The sequence below is a fragment of the Lepidothrix coronata genome, unplaced genomic scaffold (genome assembly GCF_001604755.1).
Source record: "Lepidothrix coronata isolate B3197 unplaced genomic scaffold, Lepidothrix_coronata-1.0 Scaffold36, whole genome shotgun sequence".
NCBI classification, from domain to species: Eukaryota; Metazoa; Chordata; class Aves; order Passeriformes; family Pipridae; genus Lepidothrix; species Lepidothrix coronata.
Genome location: NW_016690216.1, coordinates 6,004,880 through 6,028,936, shown reverse-complemented (window position 1 = coordinate 6,028,936; position 24,057 = coordinate 6,004,880). Strand labels below are relative to the sequence as shown.

The following is a 24,057-nucleotide window of genomic DNA, read 5'->3' as shown; positions in this document are numbered from 1 at the left end:
ATGATCCAATAAAAACAGCACCAGTATTTTCAAACAAATAGCACTGATATTTGCACAGCAGATAACATTCCATATTTGTTTTCATCAGACGCCAATGAAATCAGAGCCAAACTAAAAATGGGAAGACAAGATGGATCTTCAGTCCAGAAAAGCTTTTCATCAGTCTGAATGAAACAACATTCACATAAGACACATCTTAACTACACGATGCTCAGCCTCCAAGTCTTTCTGTTTTAAATCTTTCTTTCCAAAATGCTCCTCCTTCCCCTAAGCAACTTGATTGTTAACGCTTTGTCAGGAATATCTATAAAGTATGACTTTCAGAATCAAGCAGTATTTTCTCCCTATTGTATTTTGCCACTTTTCTTGCTCAACCCCCAACGGGGATTATTCAAACATTAACACTTAAATATTAAAATCAACGACATTCAAAAACATTTATGTCAGTAACTATGAAATATTCTAGAACGAGTAGAAGTTACAAGCATTGAGGCCATGTTGCTGAGAACACAGCTGCACTGGGCAGGGCACGTCTCAAGGATGAAGGACCACCGCCTCCCTAAGATCCTGCTTTATGGTGAACTTGCCACCGGCTGCCGCAAGAGAGGAGCCCCGAAGAGAAGATACAAGGACTCCCTGAAACAACATCTCAGCCTTGGCCATATTTATCACCATAACTGGTCTACTCTGGCCTCCAATCGGGACGTCTGGAGACACACCATCTACAATGCTGCTGATGCTTTTGAGAACGCACGCAGGATCACTCTTGAGGAGAAAAGACAACGCAGAAAGAATCGTGTCTTGCAGAATATTCCACCTAAGTAGTCTTTCTGTTGTGCCTTTTGCAACCGGACTTGTCTATCTCGTATTGGCCTTTTTAGCCACCAGCGCACTTGTAACAAACGTGGGTAAAGCGCTTCCCCAATCTTTGTTCGCGAAGCCTAGCCGTGAATGAAGTTTAAACATGCAAAGCACTGAAAAATTAAAAAAAAAAAAAAAATCAAGAATCTGGAAGGTTAACTGAAATAGAAAACTATTTCCCCAGAGGTGACCTCTGGATGAAGATTCACGAACCCTGGATAACTGATTCCTGTGTGAATCACTGCTGAATCTACATGTCTTGACATGTGTCCTTTCCACAGAGCTATTTTGCATGTTGTCATTATTAGAATAACACATTTTTAACCAGACAGCAGCAATCTACATGTGACAAGATGTTTTTTTGGGAATCAGTACAAATCTTTTAGCCATTTGAGTTGTATGCCAAATGAGGCAAACTTATGTGTAAAGACAAAGGGAATTTGGTTATTTGCCTGAAACTCCACATATATCACATTACATAATATGATGATTCTTAGGTTTATTAAGGCTATTTTAAAGTCAATTATCCTTTTGTTTGACCTACCTCAGGATACTATTTAAGGGACTACAAAAGCTAGCGGGTTCAACAGAAAGTAAAACCAAACTTAATCAAATTCTCCCCACAAAAAATAAATACAGAAGGATTTTTTTCATTTTCTTAAAAAACATACAACTGGAGTGCTGAGAATGTGTAAAGGTACATGGATTCTCTGCGTCTGACAACTGAAAGAGGATATTATTTGAAGGCAAGAATAAATTAGGTGCTATGCCATCGTCATGACAAAAACAATAGCACAGAAAAAGGTACTCACCATATTCACTTCATATAAGCAGAAAGAAGGGGGGTTGTTTATTTTTAAAAAACAAACAAGGTCCCCACACTCCCAGGAAAAACACAAGCACACCTCTTCCACTCACCACACACAACACCAAACAAATGCCTCTTACCCAATAAGTTTAGTTGAAACATTTTCAGTAAACTTTCCAGTTAAATGACAACTTGAAGAAAAAAAACCAGAGAGACCACCACATGAAAAAAACCCCAGATAAGCTACAGAAAACTAACCACCACATGTAATTTGATTAAATACAGCTTGTCATTACACTGCCAACAAAGGCAAGAGGTTTTAGTCTGATGATTAAGCGTGTAATCAAAGACTCCAATGAGTTCTAACGTTACCGCATAAAGTTTTTATGAAGCTGCACAGCATTATGTCCTTCAGATGTTTCAACAATAAACAATCAAGTATTTCAGAGCGAAACCATATGACTCAGATTTTTGCTCTGTTCAGCTTCATAGGACGTTCCTTCTTCTGCATTCTTTCTACTAATCTTGGGCACTCTAAAACAACAATAACAGCGCAGAGAAGCTGCAGAGACAGAACCATGCCTGGTGCTAGGTAAGGAGAAGGTTCTTAGAAACAAAAGCCTGATGAGGTATATCTAGAAGAATAAGCAGCTTCAAGTCAGCTCACGTGCTTCACCAATTACTCTCAGTATACTGTTATAAGGTCAAATATCTTTTTACTTAAAACACACGGAGCCAAAGCCATGCTATGTCATAAGCCTATTTCTATTTGATGTAAAGAAGTCTCAAAAATATTGTGCTGATCATGGGTAACACCAAACAGATCAGTATAGAATCTAGGAGCTACAACCCTATGATAGTTTTGTTAAAAGAAAGCAAGAATTATATATAGGTAAAAACAAAGTATAAACTATAATAGTGCATCATGAATAGACAAAAAAACCTCTGTGCTCTATATAAAACAATTACTTCATGTTACGACACCAGCAACATTACCAGCAATGTATTTTTTTTCTGAGAATCAGAAGTGTTTTCTCTACTCAGAATGAGTATTTTTCACTAACTTTCCTAAACAGGTCTGTGCAGAAAGACTTTGGCAGTTGTTGAAAGTGAATACACTTCAGGAGAGGAGGTTACAAGGTCTCCTAGAATAATGTTGTCAATATTCACAATGAAAAAAAAAAACCAAACAAGCAAAAAAAAACCCCAAACCAAAAAAAACTTCCCAAAAAAGCCCTGAACTTCTACACCTTTTTCTTGATTTCTGTTGTTTCTTGTGTCATCCCCTCAGCACAATATGAATGATACACCATTATTAAATTACTTTACTTCCCAGAGTTGCTTTGTTTCACAGATTTCAGCATGTGATGAAGCTATTCTTGAATATCTTCTATGTGGGTGGGTTTTATACAAGGATAAATTTAGTTTGCAATGCCTGTTGTCACATATCTGTGTCTTTCTGCACCAGAGTGAGGTACATTAAACAACAGCAAACTCATTAATACCTAAATATGGAATTGCTTATTTGGTTTGCATCTCATTGTCTTAGTGAGATTTTTACTTCATGTGGCAGCATATGGAAAACAGAAGTAAACTCTTCACAAAAAAGACTGTGGTCAAGTCTTACAGGTTCAGGAGAAAAGCAGCTTGCCATTGCTCTATTCCACATGCAGAAGTTTGAGACCCATATCACCTTGGCACTTGAGCATTTGCTCTGCTGCATTTGGACACTCTCTGGGGCAGGTGTAACTGAAGCTGTCTCTTGCAAGATCTTAGGTCAGTTTATTCCTGTGAAATAAGCACTGTATGACAGAAAAGACTGTCTTACACGCAATACTGAGAGCTAAGAGGACTTCCAGAACTGCTCATATGTTTTATTCCAGAGTCAATTAAAACCAACATGCTCCTTAATCTAAGGAGCATGATCCAGAAGTGGAGGTTTCCTGGTCTTTGGCACACAGATCACAAGACTAAAAAGTCAGGCATCCTCTTGTCCACAAAAAGGCATGGGACCAGAAGGAAAACAAGAGTTGTGCTTGTACATGATAAATCAGTTTCAACATACCTTTTATACTGGTGGTTCTGTCCTCCCCTTGGACATAGGTTTGGGTTTCTTGAGACTGAGGACAGTTTGGATTCCTTCCTTGACATGAGGCTATTATGTGGAAAATGAGCAGTGAGATTCACTTCTTTCCTATCTCCACATAGAAGGTTTTTGAGTTACACTCAGAGTCAGGATTGAAAGATCTGTATGGGCACATCTAGTATATCCCCAGGTCTCTTTGAATCCCAGAAATACTTTGTCTGGAAGGGATATCTGGAGGCCATCAAGTCCAACAACCACTTGCTCAATGCTAGGCTAACCTCAAACTACTGTCTGGTTGCTCAGGAACTTCAGATGAATTTTTAGTATCTCCAGGACTGGAGGTTTCTCAGGCATTTTGTTGACCTGTACCAACGCTAAACCATTTTTTAAGTGAAAGATTTTCCTTTCATGTAGTTGGAATTTGCAACTTGTGACCACTGCCACTTACGCTTTTGTTGGAGACCTCCAAGACAAGTCTACATCATCTCCATAATCCCTCCTTAGGTAGTGCTGTTAAATCAAATCTCCTTGTAGTGTCTTCTCCATACTGAACAAACCTAGTTCCCATGGTCCCTGCTTGTACATCATGTGCTCCAGCCTCCAGTGCTTTTTGCGGCTTCCACTAAACTTGAGTTGGCATGTCAATATATCCCTTTTGTAGCAGTGGTCCAAATGACTCTGATGGCACACTGCTGCCTCATTCGTAGCAAGTTTAGGATCAGAAAGTTCTAGTTATCAGATCTTAAAACAGCCTTAGGTGAGACACAATTAGCAAATACAAAGAGTCTGGCTAGCAGTTCTGGATGCTTATCATTTTTAAGTAAAATAGAAAAGATTAGAGTTTGGAATTCAGTCTCCTAAAAAGTACATGTAGTTCCCAGGTATTTTCTTGTCTCAAGAACCCAGTCTCACTGGAAGCACTGTAAAAGTGAAGGTTACTGGTTGTCAGAAACATTGTTTAATCCACAATTAGCAAGTGTAAGAAGTTGTTTCTATCAACGTGTCACAGGTGAAATACAGTCCTCGACTGATGCACAACAACTGAGTCTTGGCAAGACAATTTCCTGACGTTAGGATGGCCTACTCTAAACTTGCTTGTTTCTGATATACAGTACAAGTAACTAAATATTTTCCTTTTAGTCACACATCTGCATAGAGTTTGTAAAATCAGATTTTAGCTTTCTACTTACTGGAGGCTAGACTTAGACTAAAGTGGATACTCCTTTGCATCCTGGTACAATGTAAAACACTAACATTAGAGGCCAAAGCCATTAATATACAAGGGATTAAACTATAACAGCAGTCCACAAAGAGTGAGACTTCTAACTCTTCACAAGCAATCTGTCTTTTCAGCTGGTCTCAGGCAAAGACTACCTGCCTACCTGCTTAGAGGCGTGAGACTTCAGCAGACTGCCTGCATGAACCAGCACTGAAAGACCCAACTGTGAGAACAAGACAGCATGTTTTAAATTACAGTCTGTAATTAGGCACAGTAAAGGCCACCTACTCCTCTGGAGAAAGACCTGTTAATTACTTTGCTGCCTGCCTTCTGCTGCCATTTCTTGTCCTGAAGGACCAGCTGCCCTTTTCCTCTTACTCTTCCTTCTGCTCAAAGTCTATTCCCCCTTGGAAAAGGGGACCAATATCTTTCTGCCCCTCCACTCCCCATATACCAATATTCAATTAGGAACATACCCCTTGATATTTTTAAGCCCCAAACAGTGCTATAGATTGAGTAACCATAAAGGTTTGATTAATTAAGGTTGCAGAAAGTAGAAGTATAATCTGATACAAAATTAATGTAAAGTGTTCTCAGGATACCAGCTTTAATTAACTTTACTGGAGAATTTTCACTGGCTGAATTCTCATCAGATTCTAGCTATACAGTCAAAAATATTTAATTTCTCAAGAGAAGATGAGGATTTGCATACTTAACTCCTAAACTCGCAAGAACACACATTCTCTGGCCTTGAGCTTGATGATAGCCGAAAGGCTGCTATATATATTTTGCTTCTAACACACATATATATTCTATCTAATAAAGTCTTACATATATATCTTACCTGCAAGTTGGGTAGCATACTACATGAGGGAGAACAATCTCCACTATAAACTGGCCCACAAGAAAGCCTTCAGAACACAGAGGTCAAGCAGGCATTGAAATAAGATTTTATTTTTAAAAAAAAATGTTGATGTTGTAAAATAAAAAAGTAGTAAGAAATTGTATCTGTTAGCAGCATCTGGAAAAAATACTTAATAATGCATTTTTGTAGAGAAGTTTCCTCATATACTGCAATTATGAACTTTTAAAGCCTTTGTTTTTAAACTATGAATTTGTAAAAGAAGCTAGGAAAGAAAGAAGTAAATGTATAGTTAGAAACAATCACTCAGACATATGATCGGAGCCCAGAGTTGACCTTCATATTTGTCCTTTGAGAGAAAACAAAAAGAAAGGGGAGGCGTACAGGCACAGAGTGATCTGGAACTGCTAGAGAGTGAAGACAAAGTATTCTGCAAAGGCAACTCTCATAGAGTGTTCTGGCTAGAAAACTGAAAAACAAGTAATTTATAAATTAGGAAGGTTTGGGTGCGAGCTTTTTTTTTAATTGCTTTTTGGTGTGTTTTTTTTAAAGCTGCTTCTCTGAGATTCCTCAAAAGACCTTACTTATCTTACTCATTATAATTAGTGAGCCTTTTTTTTTTTTTGCATTTCTTCATCTTGTGTTTCTCATGTCATTTTCAATAATTAATCTGAAAGACCCAGTCAGCATCCTCTGACTGCAACTGATACAAGAGGTTCTCTTCACGCTACTAGATAACATGGATATAGCACAGCTGGCAGTCAAGTCTTCATTGTATCTACTACAAGAGGAGTAGGAAAGATAATGGGACATTAAGCTGCCCTCTTGATTTTTAGGCAACATGCTGATGTCTGGGAGAATCTTACTCTGTTGTAGATGGAACAAGGCGCTCTAATGGAGAACAGCCTGTACCGAAGTTTAAAACGCAAAAAGACAAATAAAACAAAGTTCGTATTGTTCCGTACAAACAAAGTAGAAAGAACCAAACACACAAAGTAGTGATGAGGAATTAATGGGGTGTAAAACATTTAAAGGAGGCAAACAAAGTGATGACTCATATGGAAAGAAACAGAAATGCCCAGTTTCAGTGTTTCAACAGTTTGATAGCTTTCCAGCAATAAAGTGATCATTTTTGTGGATTTAATACATAAATTTGCAATGAACAGGATTGTAGATGCATTACATGTAAACAGACAAAAAAGCACTAGCCATGCAGGTCTTTTAGATGGTCTAGGAAAACTCAATCTGCTTTGTGCTGCCTTTGAATTCATCTAACAAACATGCTTAGTGAGCCTTATAAAGGTATTTTAAGGTACTGTTGACAAATTTGCTATATTTAAACATTCTGACTACCAACACTTTTGAACGAGTAAACTTAGTTTGCATGTCCTTGGTTTCAGAGTTTTATTTTAAGAGAAGGTAAGTTATCAACAGGAAAATATTTTTTTCTATTGGTAAAAAATGGAAGCTGTATGAAATTACGTAGCTCTCCAGATACCCATGGCTTTTTAGATCACTTCGTAATTCTGTTTTTACTTTCTGCTGCAGGAAAAATTTCCCTTTTGCTTTTATTTCTTGGTATAGAGGGAGGCCAGGGAGGAGACTGAAAGGTAAGGGAACACTTCGCAATACTGCAAACCAGTGCAGAGACAGAGCAAGACAGGGAAAAGCAGATCTTCCCCTTCAAACAGATACTTGTTGGTATTTTCTGAAGAGATAAGACTCTTAACTATTCCATCTTTTAGGAATCTTTTCACAGTGAACACTGAAGCAGCTGTTTACAGTCTGGGCCAGTACTGATCTAAACGCCACCACGAACTTTTTGGGAAGTCATTCATCACACATATATGACAAAAAAGCTGCAGAGTGTAAGACATAGGTATGTTGAACGATGCTGAAACTGTGTACATGGAATATGTGTTTGCCTGGCATATGCGAAATAGCATTACAGTTTTCACCGAGTAAGATACACTATTAAGCCTATTACTTTCAGTCAAACTTGTAACCTTCAAAATATGTCAAGGTCTCCTTGACAGGATCTTTTTTTCATTATCAGTGACTTGCATTAATTATAATCCTGTGCTTTAAAGCTACACATACAAAGTTATATAGTTTTTTCTACTGTTTTGCCTGGGATTCATCAGATCAATAAACCTTGGTAACTAACTCATTACGTTTTTATTTTTTTATAAAAGATATTATATAAGCTGTCTTCTGACTCCTGCAATTTCCTTGGTATTCCAAAATACTTGAGTGAAGAGTACAGAAGCATTGAAGAAGGAATGGTGAACAGTTTAAATTAAATTTGAGTGACACTTGGTTTTTATATGCAAGTTGTACCCAACAATGTGGGACAAATAAATTCCACTCTTTTTGGTAGCTTATATACACACAGTAAGAGAAACGGACTAGGAAACTGGTCACAGATGCCATTTGAAGATGAGAAGGATTCCACAAAAGTTCCACAGAAAAAAATGGATTTCATCAAAGGCTTGCAGAAAAATCTCCCTTGAAGATAAAAACCCTTTCTTGTCTATGTCTTCTCCTAGGAAGCTTGAGGAAGGAATCAAAAGTATTTCAGCTACGAGATGAAGTATCCTTTCAAGAAGGCACTTCAAGTAGTAAAGACTATAGATGACAATTTGGTTAACCACTTTCTTTCTGAAATGGGTTATTTGAAGTAACACAATTTTAGCTCCCTCAAAGCACCTGGCAGAAAGCTTACATGTAGAGACAAGCCTCACGTGTAAATATGTATTTTTTCTTCAGCTTCAGATAAATGGGAAAGCACCAAGCACCTTCTCTTCCAAGCAATTGTGGAAATAAAAATTACTTGTCAAAACAGGTGTTTTCAGCACAAAACTAGAGCTAAACCATATACTGCCTGATAGATCCTGCTGGGGCTGCTCCAGTAAATAAAAGGGGTTGAGGTATTGCTCAGTGCAGACAACAGAGTAGCTTTTGTCACTTCTAAAATGAGAAGAAATTAAAAAAAAAATTCTTACCTGTAGAAAAAGCAGCAAAACATGCCAGTCAGTGAGACCAACAAAGGGATTCTGGTTATGTTAAAGTTGCATATTTCACAAGTACTTGCAGACTTGTCATGATTAAATGTCAGGATGAGACCTAGACATTCCCATTCTCCGCATCATCATTCCAGTTTCCATGGAAAGAACATGCACATTGTGCACAGTCCAAGTAAGTGTGCTGTGGATTATCCAAGTGCAGATGGTGAGGCACTCAGCTTGGCATTTTAGAGCTTATTCCAATCTTGGTTTATTCCTCTTGGGTTCAGAGACAAAAGGATTTCCAGAGGACAACAAAGGATCCTTCAGGAGTAACTGGTTATTGTCAGATACAGTTGTGTGCAGATTTCCCAGGTGAAACCAAGTAAATGATTACAAAAGCCAGAATGTGTTTTCATCAAGTTTTACATGAAGCTCTGGAAGCAACAGTAAATATGGAAAGAGAAATACAAAGAGAAAGTAACCTGTGTTCTGCTTTGGTTAGCTTTCGAGCAATCAAGTACTTGAAGAAGCTTGAATTAACTTATGAATAGTTAGGCCTTTCAGTTAACAGACAAGCCAGCATTCAGCAAGGCCTTGCATGCAATTTTCTTTATTTATAGAAGATGGATACATGGATACTGACTTCAACTATTTCTCACTCTCAGATGTCATCCATGCCACCTTAAATAATCAAAAATTCTGGTCAAATATGGCTAAAACCACGCTCAAGGGTAGAAGAAAACAGATTCTTTTCACATACAGCTGATTATGGGCAGGTAAATAACAGCCACTTCAACAATTTTTCTTTATTCCTAATAGGCCTCTATTCTACTTGATCACTTGTAAACTCAAGACCTCTGATTCAACGCTTTCAGTAGCTGAAAGGATTTGAAAAATCTTCTTTTCTGATTCCAATTTTACATGTTAACTTCCCACAATTAACGACTCTTTCTTTAGCTGCTTTTAGCTTTCAAAGGCTGCTCCTGCATGGAATAAACCCTTTGCTTCACTATTTAATCCTACTGAATCTTTTCAAGCTTTCCTGAATACTTTCTCATTTAGTGATACATCAAGTTAGATATAAAGAGCCTTCAAGCCCAGTGTAAGATTTTGGCTTTCAGTGAGCTGGCTAGTTGGAGAGAAGAACATGAACCTATGAGAAAGACAAAACAAAAACCTCAACACAGAAGCCTTTGTTCCTTAGTTTTTAAGAAGTCTTTATACCCAAACTGTAAGATAGAATCCCTCAGCTAATACCAAAATACACACATATGCAGAAAAGGAAAAGTTCAGACTAGAGATCACGGCTACCTTTACTTCAAGTTACTCAAATTTTGCTATTACTGATCTTTGTAAAAGCAATTACTCTGTCACTCATGTTGGTCTCACACTCGTTAGTTCCACAGAGATGGCACTTTATATGGAGGAGGAGGGAAAAACTCAGCCACTGGACAAACAACTGCCATATCAACATTAGTATGAGTATACAATTAAGTTTTTAGTTCTTATATCTGACTTATGCAGAAAGACACACACTAGATCCACCCTCCCATTCTTCTGGTGACATTTAACTCCTATTTAACTTCTTTCCAACCTGTCCACATCTATATCCTTTCTTACACAAGAATCTCTTAAAAGAGAGGACCCTGGTGACAAAATAATAGTCTAGTATTTTGGCCACTGTTATCAGAATGATAATTATTTTATAAATTAGCACTATATAGGGAGAATCAACCAAATTAGAGTGCTAAATTATGACTTATCTTGGATTTCACATCACACACAGAAAAACATACGTAGAAAGTAAAACTACTGAAAGTATCTACAACTGTTACTATGAAAACCACGTTACTCCAAAATATTTCTGCTTTCCTTGACAAGGCTTTCAAACGCATTCAGAGAACAGAGAGAAATTAGAACACTTCAGTGAAATTACTGCTCTATGAGCAGAACAGGAATACGTCAGAAAGGGGGATGGGAAGTTGAAATTTCTTCAAGAGAAGAAATGGCAGATATGATTAAGTAAGTGTTCAAGAAGAGTGTCACAGAAGGAATATCAGCTGAAAAACACATACCACAGGAAAGCTTCCACTGTTTTCAACAGCTTGAACAGAGAAAAGATAGTCAAATTAGCTAAAAATCTGGCCTGCCTCAACAGCAACCACATCAAAGAAGAGTCAGGTAAACTAAGAGGCTTCTAATATGAAAATTTATTTTCTAAACAACATTAAAATCCCCTACTGGGAAATAGCATCTAACCCACACTAATTCCCAGACCAAGTTTTGACTTGTTCAGAAGAACAAGTTGACACACAACAACAATGCACAAAAATACTTGGCAACAACTTAACAGTCGTATATCAAACTGTTCTAGTCCCCAGCAGTATTCACAGACATTGTTTAACTTAAAGCAAGGGTTGCAACTCTGATCCTGCTGATAGCCATTTCATAAAAGAAAAAAAACAAACCAAACCCAAACTCAGAAACTTCTTACCAAAATTCATACAAGAATAGAATTATGAAAGATGATACTGAAGAGCAGCCCTGAGAGGAAAGTGTAATGAATCCCTATTAAACACAAAGACAACTGCTCCTCTCAAAAGGAGCTGGATAGGAGAGCTTACTTGACAAAAACATGCTTGGACACCAAAATGAGGTGCTCAGGTGCTGCCTTAGGCTCAAAGAATACACAGTGTTCACCAATTGACTCAGATTACGTAGTCTGGAAAGCAGAGGAAACTTGGAATTTTTTGTCACCTTTTTTCCCCTTCCACCCCAGTAGGAAATTAAAGCAACATACCACCACAGGAAGATAGGCAGTCATTTGGATGTTGACCCCAGAACAGTGCTAAAGTTTTCTTCTTTCTAGAATTCTGCCTTGTAGTTTGCTTAAGAAATCATATGCATTTGTTTAAGGTATGCAACCTGTTAGTCTCCAAATAAACGTTCAAGACAGTAGTTAAGAAATACTGTACTACCAGGAGAGACACAACTATAAACTCAAAAATTTTACACTACAAAATTCAGTAAAAGAAAAAAAAAATGCTTGCAAAACTTGCAAGAGGGGAACCAGTCCATAGCTTAGCCAGACCAAGAATGCTAGAAGAGGATGGAAGAAGAGAAATGCTAGCAAAGAGTGGACTTGGAGAACCTAATACACTTACGCAAAATATATTTGCATAGTGTGTTGTCCCACTGGAAACACTGCTTAAGAAGCAGAGCAGCAGTCTGTAACGGATGAATGGACTTCAAAAATTGCTTCTATGAGGCACAAAAGTGAAAGGAAAGAGAATTTTCTGCTTGGAAGGAAATAGCACGGTTCAGCGTGCTGCAGCAGTCATCAGAAATCAGTACCTTTTTCTGGAGATTTGCATAAATAACTCTGATCTGCAGTCTTATCAGCTATACAACTGCGGGAAAACAATGTTTAAATAACAGCTTTCATCCCTTACTTCCAAATGTTGCCAATGAAAATGGAAGTGCTGAAAAACATTTTGAGATCTTCCACGGTGAAAGGTGCTACATAAATAATACATTTCTCCAGTATCTGAAAAAAAGAGGATAGCAAAAATGTTTCTCCTTGCTCTTTGGTCTCCACAGCAATTGCATAACTGTGCAGAGTGTACAACTGAAAAGTATCTTCCAGTGTGACAATTAGCTAATGCATCATTCCATGTAAAACACCTTCATGCAATTTCTTCCTTAAATGCTAATGAAATCATTCCCCATTATTACCTTATATTAAAAGCCTACTGTCACATGAACGTGTAATGAATACGAAAGTATCAGTGAGGAAGTGATGTTACATGCTTAAATTTCTTATCCAGCATCTGTGTTCCTCCGGGCACAGGGCTATCATGTTCATCTTCTATAAACAGCCATTCAAACTTGATCTGTTCCGGAGATGCTTTGTGCACGTGTTGGGGATGCATGAAGGCTTTGCACCTGTTTTTCACCATGTATCATTGATTTTGATTTTGTAAAATTGAAGAGAATATTGCCATTGCCCCAGCCAGGCCTTAGTAGTACCACATTAAGTACAGATACAAAAATTAGACTTTAAAAGGACACGTAGCAGTGCTGGCATTATTTTTGCATAATGTCACTTAGAGTGAATGACACTGGCATTGTACAATTCTTGCTGCCATCCAACAAATCAACACCTGAACTCTCTGCAGGCAAATAAACACATGGGGACAAAGCCTCTAGATATTCAGGATAACTTGGGGAACTCCCTATTCAAGACAAATATTTTGCTTGGAAAAGGTTTTGGTGTTTATAAACATTAGTATCCTGTATGTAAACAAATATACAATAAAATGGGCTTATTGCACTAACAAAAAGCTGTAGTTCCCTTAGGCTTTAGAGGCATGCTGTAATCCATTTTGATAAGCTATGTCTCTCTCTCAAGTCATACAGCTTCTATATTTATGCAGACTCCATTCACATCTCCTATCACGCTTTGACTCCATGAGACCTTACAAATAACAGTTACTTAAAATGCAGCAGTCTATTTTTAGGTTTGTTTTTTTTTTTTTAAATAAAGTGTTTCACATCATGCCTGCCTTTTAGAGTCTGAATTATTTTCACATGCTCCAATTCTTATATGCATTATCAAATCCTATTCTCTTTTATTTTCTGCTTGCTCTGTCTGAGCTCACAAACATTAGCTCAACTTAGTAAAGCTGCCATCATCCAACAATTTTAAAACAAGACTGACACAAAACAAAGGTAGGGTTTATGACTGATTCTCTGTTGCTCTCTAAGGCCACACACTGTATTTTGTTCTTTCTTACATTTAAAATATTCATTTTTGATATCCAGCTATCAACTTTTATGTCTCTTGCTAATGGCATCAGTTCCTTGCAGTCATACAAACATATTACTTTATTGATCCTACAATGAAAACTAACCTAACAGGGGCACAAGAGATCAGTCCAATTGAAAAAGTAATTAGTAACTGGAAAAATATGCATAGTGAAAAAAATGGAAAAGAAATGGGATATAAACAGAAATTATTATGCTACTAAATAGAGTTCTTAAATTCTGACCACTGCAGAGCAGATAAATTTTCTGGAAGCACACAAAAAAGTGACAAAAAATGAATCAGATATGAAACAGCCTATATATGCAGAAAGAGTGGACAGAGGAAGATGTTCTTGAGGAAGAAGAATGTGACAGAAATATGTGAAAACTTGACTCCTGAGAAACTGAAAAGGAAACAATTGTTTAACATTACTCACATCGTGACAATTAAAAAGGCCCCCTATTAAACCATTAGGTAACAAATTTTAAGCAAAAACAAAGAGACTTACTTCCTTACACTCCACATGCACTGAATCATATAACTGCCAAAGGATACTGAGGAGCCTGTGAACAGAAATCAGATCAACCAAACATGCAATGAGGAAATGATGCCTCCTGCAATTAAACATAATAATGCAAACACTGCTTTATGCTCGTGGAACTCCTAATCAATGCTGAGCACCAAACACTGGGAGACTGTATCAAAGGATGATTACTCCATCTAATTTATTCATTACTTCTCTAAGCATCCTTTACTGGAATTTTGCCAGCCATCTCATTTTAATAGCAGATTTATATTCTCACAGGCTACATCTGTAATATGCCACAGAGTTTTTCTATTGAATAAGAAGAGATTTTTACCCACTCTATACAGTTTGAACAGGCATCTGACAGTCACCTTCTAGTATGAACAGCTATAATTTAATTTATTTGCAATACTAAACACAAACAATCAGTGCCATCTGTCATGTACCACAAGAAAAAAAGTATATTCTTCATATATATTTCATATTTAAAAAAAAAAAAATCACAAAAAGTCCAAAGCCACTTGTCCTACTAGTTACTAGGAGCTTTTGCTAAATTAAATGAGACACGTCTTTTGTTCCTTTTTTCCGTTGTATATTTTTTCAGTGTATAATAGTGTTTTCTTGGAATTCACTAGCAACATGCAGATATCAAGAAATTTCTGTGCCTCAATCAAGCACCATGGGAAGGTTGAAAGCAGCACTCTGTTTATACTGACTGTGCTTTCAAACTTAAAGTGAACTGTCACTTAACTTTAGTCAAGAATTTTTCTTAGTCTACCTGTGGATAGATTATTTCAAAGGAGAAATACATTTTTAACTTCCACTTTGACTGGGTTAGACAAAAAAAATAAAAAAACAATTCAAAGAAAAATGTAGAGAGTTGCAGATCAGAAATACTAGACAGAACTCTCAAAATTTTTTGAAAGCAAAGGTGAGAATCCAAGTGACTGATGAGATTGAACAAAGAAAACCAGGACTTGGTGGAACATTTATTTACTTAAACTTAGTTTAGTCAGTTTAAAACTGACTTTCCCACTAAAAAAAAGAAAAAGATATATATATCTATATATATCTATATATAGAGAGAGATATCTCTATATATATCTATTATTATATCTATATTAGGAGACACTCTTGGCCAAGTCTCAAGTACTGTAGTTATTACTTTCCCTTGCTCTGAAGCGCAAAAACTCTGCTATTGAGCCTTGACCTGATCATCAGCTGAACTCGAGACTTAGGAATGTAGAGAATCTGTGTGCTCACGATTTTTGAAGTTCTTCAGGTTGATTAGCTATCCAAACAGCAGCGTTTTCACAGAACAACTTGTAAAGGATTCAATGACAGCTCTCTTAATAAGCATCACAGCTTTGACTCTTCCATTAGGTTTACCTCTCTCCTACCTACTAACAATCAGCAAGTGAAGTCAAGATGCTGAACAGGAACCAATTTAAGGCTGCTGCTGAAGTAATAATATCCTTTACCAATATGATCCACAGTATTTTAAGTGAGGTTTAACATGTACTATAAACAGTATCATGGAAGGGCCATTAATAAGCATCTGTGCTATTCTAAAACAACAGGTGGTGAGATCGTTTCACCAAAGTTATGTGCTCACCATATGTGTAAGTAGAAATTCTGTAGGAGGTAGAAAGCAAATGAGTGAGTAGTTAGCAAATACATATATTATATAATATATAAAATTATATGGATATATTAAGATCTATATGATCTCATTAAAACTGCAGCACATTTTACGGGCTAGCTAACAGCTGCCAAGATAACTTTGATATACCTTTGGATCTTCTGGAATAGTGCTATAACAAAGATGTGACACAAAAGGCAATAAAATTAAGAGAAACTAAGATTGGATGTTGGTACTAGACCTATTTGCCTAATACATTTGATGAATTATTGGGACATAAGTGCAGAAAGGATGCATAACTGTGCAGAGACCAGGCACTTGCTATAAAAGCTAGGTCAAATTCCCTAGGAATCCTGTAAAGGCAAAGAACAGCAATATAGAAAATTTTTAAATTCACTTTAATAAAGGTTAGAAAACAACCTGAATTCTGCTAGAGAAAACTACACGCTAGCTAACACGGAAATTCTTCCACTGCAGCTCTTCTTCAGAGTTCATGTTTTATACTTGGTACAGCCAGGGAAGAAGGGCAGAGATACCTTGGAATCAATTTACAATCACAGAAACATGGCCAGTTCAGAAATGCAGTATATCTTCAGTATGTCAGGGAAGACAAAACCCTTACTGGTGCTACCATAAGAATTAAATTGAAAAAAACCCAAATTTTTTGGTCTGGCTGGGACATTTGCACCAACTGTCCTATGAGAGTCCATTTTGTGTTATTTTATCCTGTGATAAGATTATATTTAAAGACTAGGACATGTACTGGAAACATACAGTTCTAGTACAATCAGATTGTTTTGTTTTATAATATTGTCTTAATAGAGTAATTTTATAAGACTATACAATAGTCTTATACTTCCTCAAAGCTAAGCTCTCAATGCATCATGAAAGCAATACAAATAAATGGATTCGTGCTTGTGTTCCTGTTACATGCAATTTCCTTCAAGGGAAAGGCTTAAATCAGCCTGCTGTTGCAAGAAGCATATACAAACTCTGCACTTCTATTTCCATATTTCATAGTAAACTCAGGGGCTCGTTACCTGGGTTGTGAAGTGCTGACTTACTTGACTACATCAAATTCAAGATAAAAAGATAATCAATGCCTGTCTTGTTCCCACCACTAATATATTATTAAAAAATAAAACTCTTATTTTAGAGTTTATCAAGCTCTCCTTAATGATTGCTACCTTTGCAGTTGACTGGGCACTCACATAAAGATCTTCTATTGACAATAATTAGTTCAATTGAAATCCATTTGCACAGTAGAAGACAAAGTTTCAGTTTATGCCCGGCATTTATTTTTCAGATGGAAATTTCTTCTCTCCTAGAAAGGCTAGCTATGCACAAGAAGTAAATTTGGAAAGTGTCAATGCATTGGTTTTTCAAAAGAATAAACAGTATCACTACTGTTGAAATACTGTTGATTGATTGTACATGCTAAAGTACGCAGTTCTAAGTTCATATTTGAATATTTGTCCCCTTACACTCTGCTCAAGCTTTTCTTCAAGGAATTCTTAAACTTGAAAAAATAATCCAACTAAAAGCCCAGTAAGAACATAACTGAAAAATTATATGCTTACTCTGAAATATAGTTATTTCAGTTAATTCAAATAGCACTCAGAAACACAAGCTTTAAATATTCTCATAATAATAGAAAATATATTTAACTGAATTGTTCCATTTCAGCCCGTGGAAAGGACAAGTGAAATAAAACCTCTTCAAGTGCATTCAAGGTCACTGGGTTTTCCAGTTTGTTCTCCTAAGGAAACAAGCTGTATGCAAACATACCCATATGGCCCCCACTCATAAAACTGGGCAAATGAACCTCTTGTTTCAAAGGCTGACTTGTGGCCTAGAAATCTCAAAGATAATTAAGCTCTTCCAAATTTGAAGAATTAACCCAGATGAAGTGTTCCAAAACAGCAGAACCTCTGAGGAAAAGGCAACTAAATCTCAGCTGCTATCCAGTCTGTCTAGCACCAACCAGCTGGCCAACTAGGCTGTTCTTCCAGTCAACAGGGCTGTTGCCCCAGATCAACCACAATAAAGATGCTTTTCTCTGCTTGGCAGAGTTATGAAAGTTACAGTAACAGAAGGAGGAAGAAGAGTTCTAGGAGAGAAATCTGTAGGAAGTGGATTTACACTAGTTACACCATTTAACTAAATTCATATTGATAATTAAGTACATATTTTTCCTATGGACACGTGCACATTACACCATTTGCCTTTGGAGGACACAAGATAAAAACAAAAGTAATTCAAATTTGCAGTATGGCTCTTCACCAATTAATCCCTGACACCATGTTGTTTTCAAAAAATGTTACCAGTCTTTTGAAATATTATTTAGGTTTGCCAAGAAGCACAAAGAGCTAAATTTACTGGGATAATATTGTGTCAACATTAGTGAGTACTCATACTACCCTGTGTTTGCAACAATTGACCGGGTGGCCATTCAGTGAAGAAATTGGCTTATATCAAATGGGTGGACTAATATGTGAAGCATCTGAACCCAGCTAAATGGTTTCTTTTTTCAACAACACACAATTAGAGAAGAAATCAGCCAATGACTACAACTTTTCAACCACTGAGACAGTCAGTCATGCTCTATTTTAGAAAGGAAAAAACAGTAGAAATGTCCTAACCAACACTTTCAAGTGTTTTACAGGAACAAAATAAATGCTGGTAGATGAAAGATACAGGATTGACAAAATGAGATTTTTTTTCTAGCCTGAAATACATGCATTGGATATGCCATGATGCGCTAAAAGCGACAAGCCTATACGGGGTCATAGTTAATGATTGTTCTTCAGGGCCAAGACTTGCTTGTTGGACTGATTTCTTACACTGCAATTCATCACTTGCTCTTTGTTTCAGCCCTGTGAAGCCTCAATTGTCTTTTACACACATTTTCTGTCTCTGTAGCCATCATTCGTCTTCTGCACACCCAGAGGTGTGTTGAGGCAAATACACGTATTTAAACATCTTCCCAGAAATAATGACAACAAACCAAGCAACTCCATTACCTCCCTTAGTACTACTTCTATCATTAGCACCATGATCAGAGCCTTCAACCAAGAATCCCACAACTGTCTGAGCTTCTCTGTGAACACGTAGAGTTCCTTTAAGATGAACATACAGGTAAATTGACATCGAATAAAATAACCTTCAGCTTCCAGTACCCTGCTTCCTTTTTCATTAAGAAGAGATTAATAGTTTACTTCCCAGAGACATTCACTGTTTTCATTTCCAAACCACATAGATCTATTAACCATTACAACCGCAGACAGTGCTTATTCTAATGATCTCCCTCTGCACACCAACCCTAGCCTCCTGTACTGCCATATCTGCTTCAGGGCAAGCTTTTCTTCTTAGAGAACAAATTAAAAAAAAAAAAATAGGTCGGGCAGATTTTTTTCTCTTCTACTCAATTCAAAACCACTTTTGATTTGATGTTGAGACCTGTGTACGTACCACAAACAATGAGCAACGTCATCGGCCAACCTACAATTTGAATGCCCTCTTATTTTTTCCACTTCTACAGATGATATGGTGAAAGAGCAACTCACTAATTCTTCCATATAACAAACATTCATCTGAATTTTGCTACTATTTTGTTTATCACGAATCTTGTGCTGAATGATAAAAACGGAAAAAGAAAAAACCACACACACAACTCTCCGAAAAAGTCAACAGAATCCATTTTGGTGTAAGGGCTGGTTCTCCAACTTCTACGCTCTTCAGTTTCCTGTGAAGCGACTTCCAAATGCAGGTCTGTACATGAGACGACATCCTTTTTTGCTTCTGTTCTCCTGAAATCCTTCTGCCCTAAGATGTCTTCCCCATCACCCGTCACTCGAGGAATGCACATCGAGTCGAGGAGAGCCCGGGGGAGCCCGGGGCGCAGTCCCGCACCTGCCGCAGTGCTCACAGCGCTCCCGCCCTCGCCCCCGTCCTGTGCTGCGCCACTGACAAAATGCCCCTCGGCCGCGCCATCCCTTCTGACACGGGCACCGGGAGCAGCCCGGGCCGCTCAGCGGGGGCTGGCACGGGGCCACCGCACATCCTGGCAACGAAAGATAAAACGCAACACTGTGGAGCTTCGGAGAGAGCAGCCTCGCTGGTTTTGGAGGGAACCGCGGGAGAAGGCAGGAGAGGGAAAGAGAAGGAAGCTCGGCGGGCCAGCACAGCCCCAGCCCGTGCCAGCGCTGGGCAGCCGGGCGGGCCAGAGCGTTCCCCCTGGCCAGGCAGCGCCGCAGCCCCCGCGCCCGCAGCTCCCGCTCACCTTTCAGCGACCGGCTCAGCGCATCTTCCTCCCTCCCTCCCGCAGCGGCTGCTGGTGGCGGCCCAGAGCCCCTGGGCTCTGCGGGTGCCCAGTGCTGTTCCTTCCTCGGCTGGCAGCAGCTCCCGCTGTCACTTCACCCCCACATCCCGACGCCGCCGGCAGCTGCTGCTGCTCCTAAATTCACGGCGCTCCGGCGGCATGAAGTCATCCTCCCCGCCCCCTCCCCGGGCCGCCGCACTCCGCTCCCGCCGCGGGGGGGTAGGCGGCCCCGCTGCCCGGCCGCCCGAGCGCCGCGGGGCCCTGGCGCTGCACCCGCACGGGAGGGGCCGGCGCTCCCGCGGGAATGCACGTGCCCGGCTGCCCGGGAGGGGGGGTAGGCGGCCCCGCTGCCCGGCCGCCCGAGCGCCGCGGGGCCCTGGCGCTGCACCCGCACGGGAGGGGCCGGCGCTCCCCCGGGAATGCACGTGCCCGGCTGCCCGGGAGGCTGCGGGGGAGGCACCGTCCCCCGGAGCTTGGCGGCGGGTCGGGGATCCCTCCCCGGGCACGGCGGCGGGATGGGCCACTCCGCCCCCCTCAGCCCTCCCCTCCCTGGAGTCCCCTCCGCGGGCCGTGGGGAGCGCGGCGCTGCCGCCCGGCTGGGGGGGCTGCTTCTCCCGTTCGCGCCGCCAGCCCGCCCGGCCGTACCGGGCTGAGCGGCGGGGAACGCGGGAGGGCAGCGCTGCAAGGCCGAAGGAGAGCCTCCCCCGGGAGAGCCGTGTGCCTGTCTCACTGTTCGAAGGAAAATCCGCTGTAATCGCTCGTGCTCGTGTGTGGGCACCCAGCTCCCACTCTCACCTCCCGGCCTCTAGGCGCGCCGGGACACGCAGCCCGCGCCCCTAAAAAATGCAGCGCTCCCTGGGGGGGGAGGGGAGTTCCTCTGGCAGCAGCTCCTGCTCTGTGCCTGGAAGGGGAGAACAGAGGAAGGGCACTATGCTATGTTCAAGGTCACATGGGCATGCTTCTCCCTTACCAAGGGCGTTCTGATATTTCTGAGACCCAACAGTAGGCACCATGTCTATTTTTGTTGTTCAGAGAGTGCTGTGCACGTACTGAGTAACCGACAGGCTCATAAAGAAGGCTGGATTCCTATCACAGTTTACAATCCCACGACCCATCCCATGTGCAGGACAAGCACAGCTATGTTGCTGCATAAATAACACCAGGCAGTGAGTTCAGATAGATAATACCTGTTACCAGTGCATGTCAGATCACTGTAGTCTAAGAGCCCTTCATATTTTGTGAGCAAAGAAGAGTTGTGTCTAGTCAAGTCATGCTGGACAAGCTCCCAGAAAAACCAAACACTGGAGTTTCCAAGGTGCTGTGCCAGCTTAATTGATCTGGTGGTCAAGTGGTGCCTCAGCAAGGTTTTGGAGTTGACCCAAATCGGAAGTGTTGATGATTTCCATGGTGGTAAGGTCTGAAACAAAAAGAGCTGTTTCGATGGCCTGGGTATAGATAGAACGGTTGTCTGTAGTGGTAGAGGGAAGCAGAAAAAGGGAGAAGAATCTCATTAAGGTGTAGTCCCTAATCGCAATCTCTCAGAAGAAATATAAAAACTCTTGAGCCTAAGTTCCTCTTTGGAAATTCACTATGTTTATTTTTATGGCAGTTATGGTAAGGCTTTTCACCTTAGTCCTACAGTTGTGCTGTTTTGGGTTCCCTCTGCTTACTTCCTGCCTTGAACCTCTTCTGCTGATTGGCATTGCAGACCTGCCAGCAACTCAACAATGATATTTAATTTCAGGAGACAGTGTGTTAGATTAGGTGATTAAAGGGTCATCTCCACACGCACAGAGGAACCAAGAGACACTTGGACAGGCAGGAGAGCCTGGTCAGAGAAAGGGAGTCCATGCCCAACCCTTTCCAGGGAAGCCTCAGCCCCATAAAGCTGGGGGAACACCCAGCAGCCAAACAAAAATCTCCATGTATCACCTCACAGACTGAGGGTGTTAACTACCTAGGGGCATAGGACACATAATCAGAAGAACATTTTGGGCTTGTTAAAGCTTAGCATGGGATGTTTAGAGCAAGAATGAAAGGCAGGAAGAGGAAGGAATTGAGATGATATGGGAATTAACAAGTGTGAGAAAATAGTGGGAGGTAAGATAAGGAGGTAAATAGGGCTAGTCAGGTGTAAACAAACTGCTGGTCAGTAGGCTTGTCTGGCTATGCGGTGCACCTGATCAGCCCAGTCTCTCCTAGACTAGACTATATATCTAAATCTTACTGTGTGAGAGGTCTCCCTGTTCTATATGTGTGTCTCAGTATGGGGTGCAAGTGCCAGCAGCAAGAGTCACACTTCAGGTTACAGGGACTCATGCCAGAGAGGAGGGCAGGATTTCACCGTTCCTGTCATTTGTGTTTGCTTGAGTGTTTCTGTCTACACTGATCTGTGTGGTTGGCCATGTGTATATTTATATATATATTTGTGTATACGTACACTGTGTGTGTGTGCCTGTTAGGAATGTGTGTGCCTGTTAGGAGTATGTGTTCAGACTTGCTATTGACTAGACCTAGGAAAATGTTGCTATGGCAGCCTCTCTTCTGTTGGGCTATATGGTTCAGCAACTCATAACACAATCCACTAAATGATCAGTATACTAGAAAATCCTTCATCTGTTAAAAAACAAGAATGATTATTATTAATTATTATTATTTCCTTGGTAGCAGTACATTCCAAACTCAAGAAAAGCAAATACTCTTTGCCCGAAAGGTTTAATTAGTACTATTCAATATACATAATTGCTAAAAACAAGGAAGAATATATGGGTAAGACACCTATAGGATTTTATTTTAGTAGAAAAATGTATAGGTGTTCATCATTTAGCAACATTCACAGAGCCTGTTCTACACAGAGAATATAATATTTGATTTAGTAATTATGGATTCAATCAGTTTAAAATGAATGCCAATATAAATTGATTGAAATCTAAGTACTGCAGCTTTAAAAAGGTATGCTGTCAGGAAAATAGAAGGAAATTGTGAAATCTGTTGAACTTCTGAATATGGTGAAAGTCTGGAAATTTCTTTAATAAATGAGAAGAACGTTGTATAAAGAGGACTCAGTATTTATCTGCAAAAGGAGTGACTTAAACAAGACAGTAGAAATAGGAGGAGGAGAAAGCTGAGGCTTAGAGCTAAGAAATAGAAAGGATGAGATGAGATTTGCCAACTTTCAAATTAAAGTAGATGGTTAAAATAAATAATAAATAATAAAAGGTGCATCACTTGTAAAAATGTAAAGAAATTACTAAATGAGGAAGTTGTGCTCTTTTTTTAGCGAGGATGGGGGTGAAAAATCTACGCTGTCTTCCTCAACCTGAGTACTCACTTTCTTGATAATTGATGACTGGAGTAAAGTGTGGAGCAAAGGAAAAACAATTAAGGGGAATGAATGAATGTATACAAATGGATTATTGTACTGCTTCCACAGTGAAATTAAAATCAAGAGTGTGTTCAAGTTTCAGGAGTAAAGCTCCATCTAAATTTTTCAAGTCAGAGCTGATACCTTATTCCTGGAGTTAGTCAGGCAGTACCAATATTTAATAGTCCTTCATCCTGGAGACATGCCCTGCCCAACGCAGCTGTGTTCTCAGTAACATGGCCTCAATACTTGTGACTGCTTCTTGTTCTAGAACAGATGTATTGGTCACATAATCTGACCAGTGGATATTTAGGATTGAACGGAGGCAGCGTTGATGGAAGTGTTCTAGGAGTCACAGGTGGTGGTGGTAGATGACCCATGATTCAGATCCATATAAGAGAGTAGACAGCACAATGGCTCTGTAAACACTGATCTTTGTACTTTTCTTCAAGTGTTTATTTCACCAAACTCTTTTATGAAGCTTTCCGAAGGCACTATATGCCTTTGCTAACCTGTTGTCTATCTCTCCATCGATCTTACCATCTGAGGAGAT

At 39.6% G+C, this 24,057-nt stretch overlaps 1 protein-coding gene across 1 annotated transcript in view; it reads right to left on the bottom strand.

Annotated features, from left to right (window-relative positions):
• Positions 1-20,290, bottom strand: part of PKIA (protein kinase (cAMP-dependent, catalytic) inhibitor alpha) — a 45,011-nt gene extending 24,721 nt beyond the window's left edge. Inside the window, exon 1 of the mRNA XM_017812488.1 lies at positions 20,102-20,290. The gene's annotated coding sequence lies outside the window, so the exon portion shown is untranslated. The remainder of the gene's footprint in view (positions 1-20,101) is intronic.
• Positions 20,291-24,057: the final 3,767 nt, after the last annotated feature.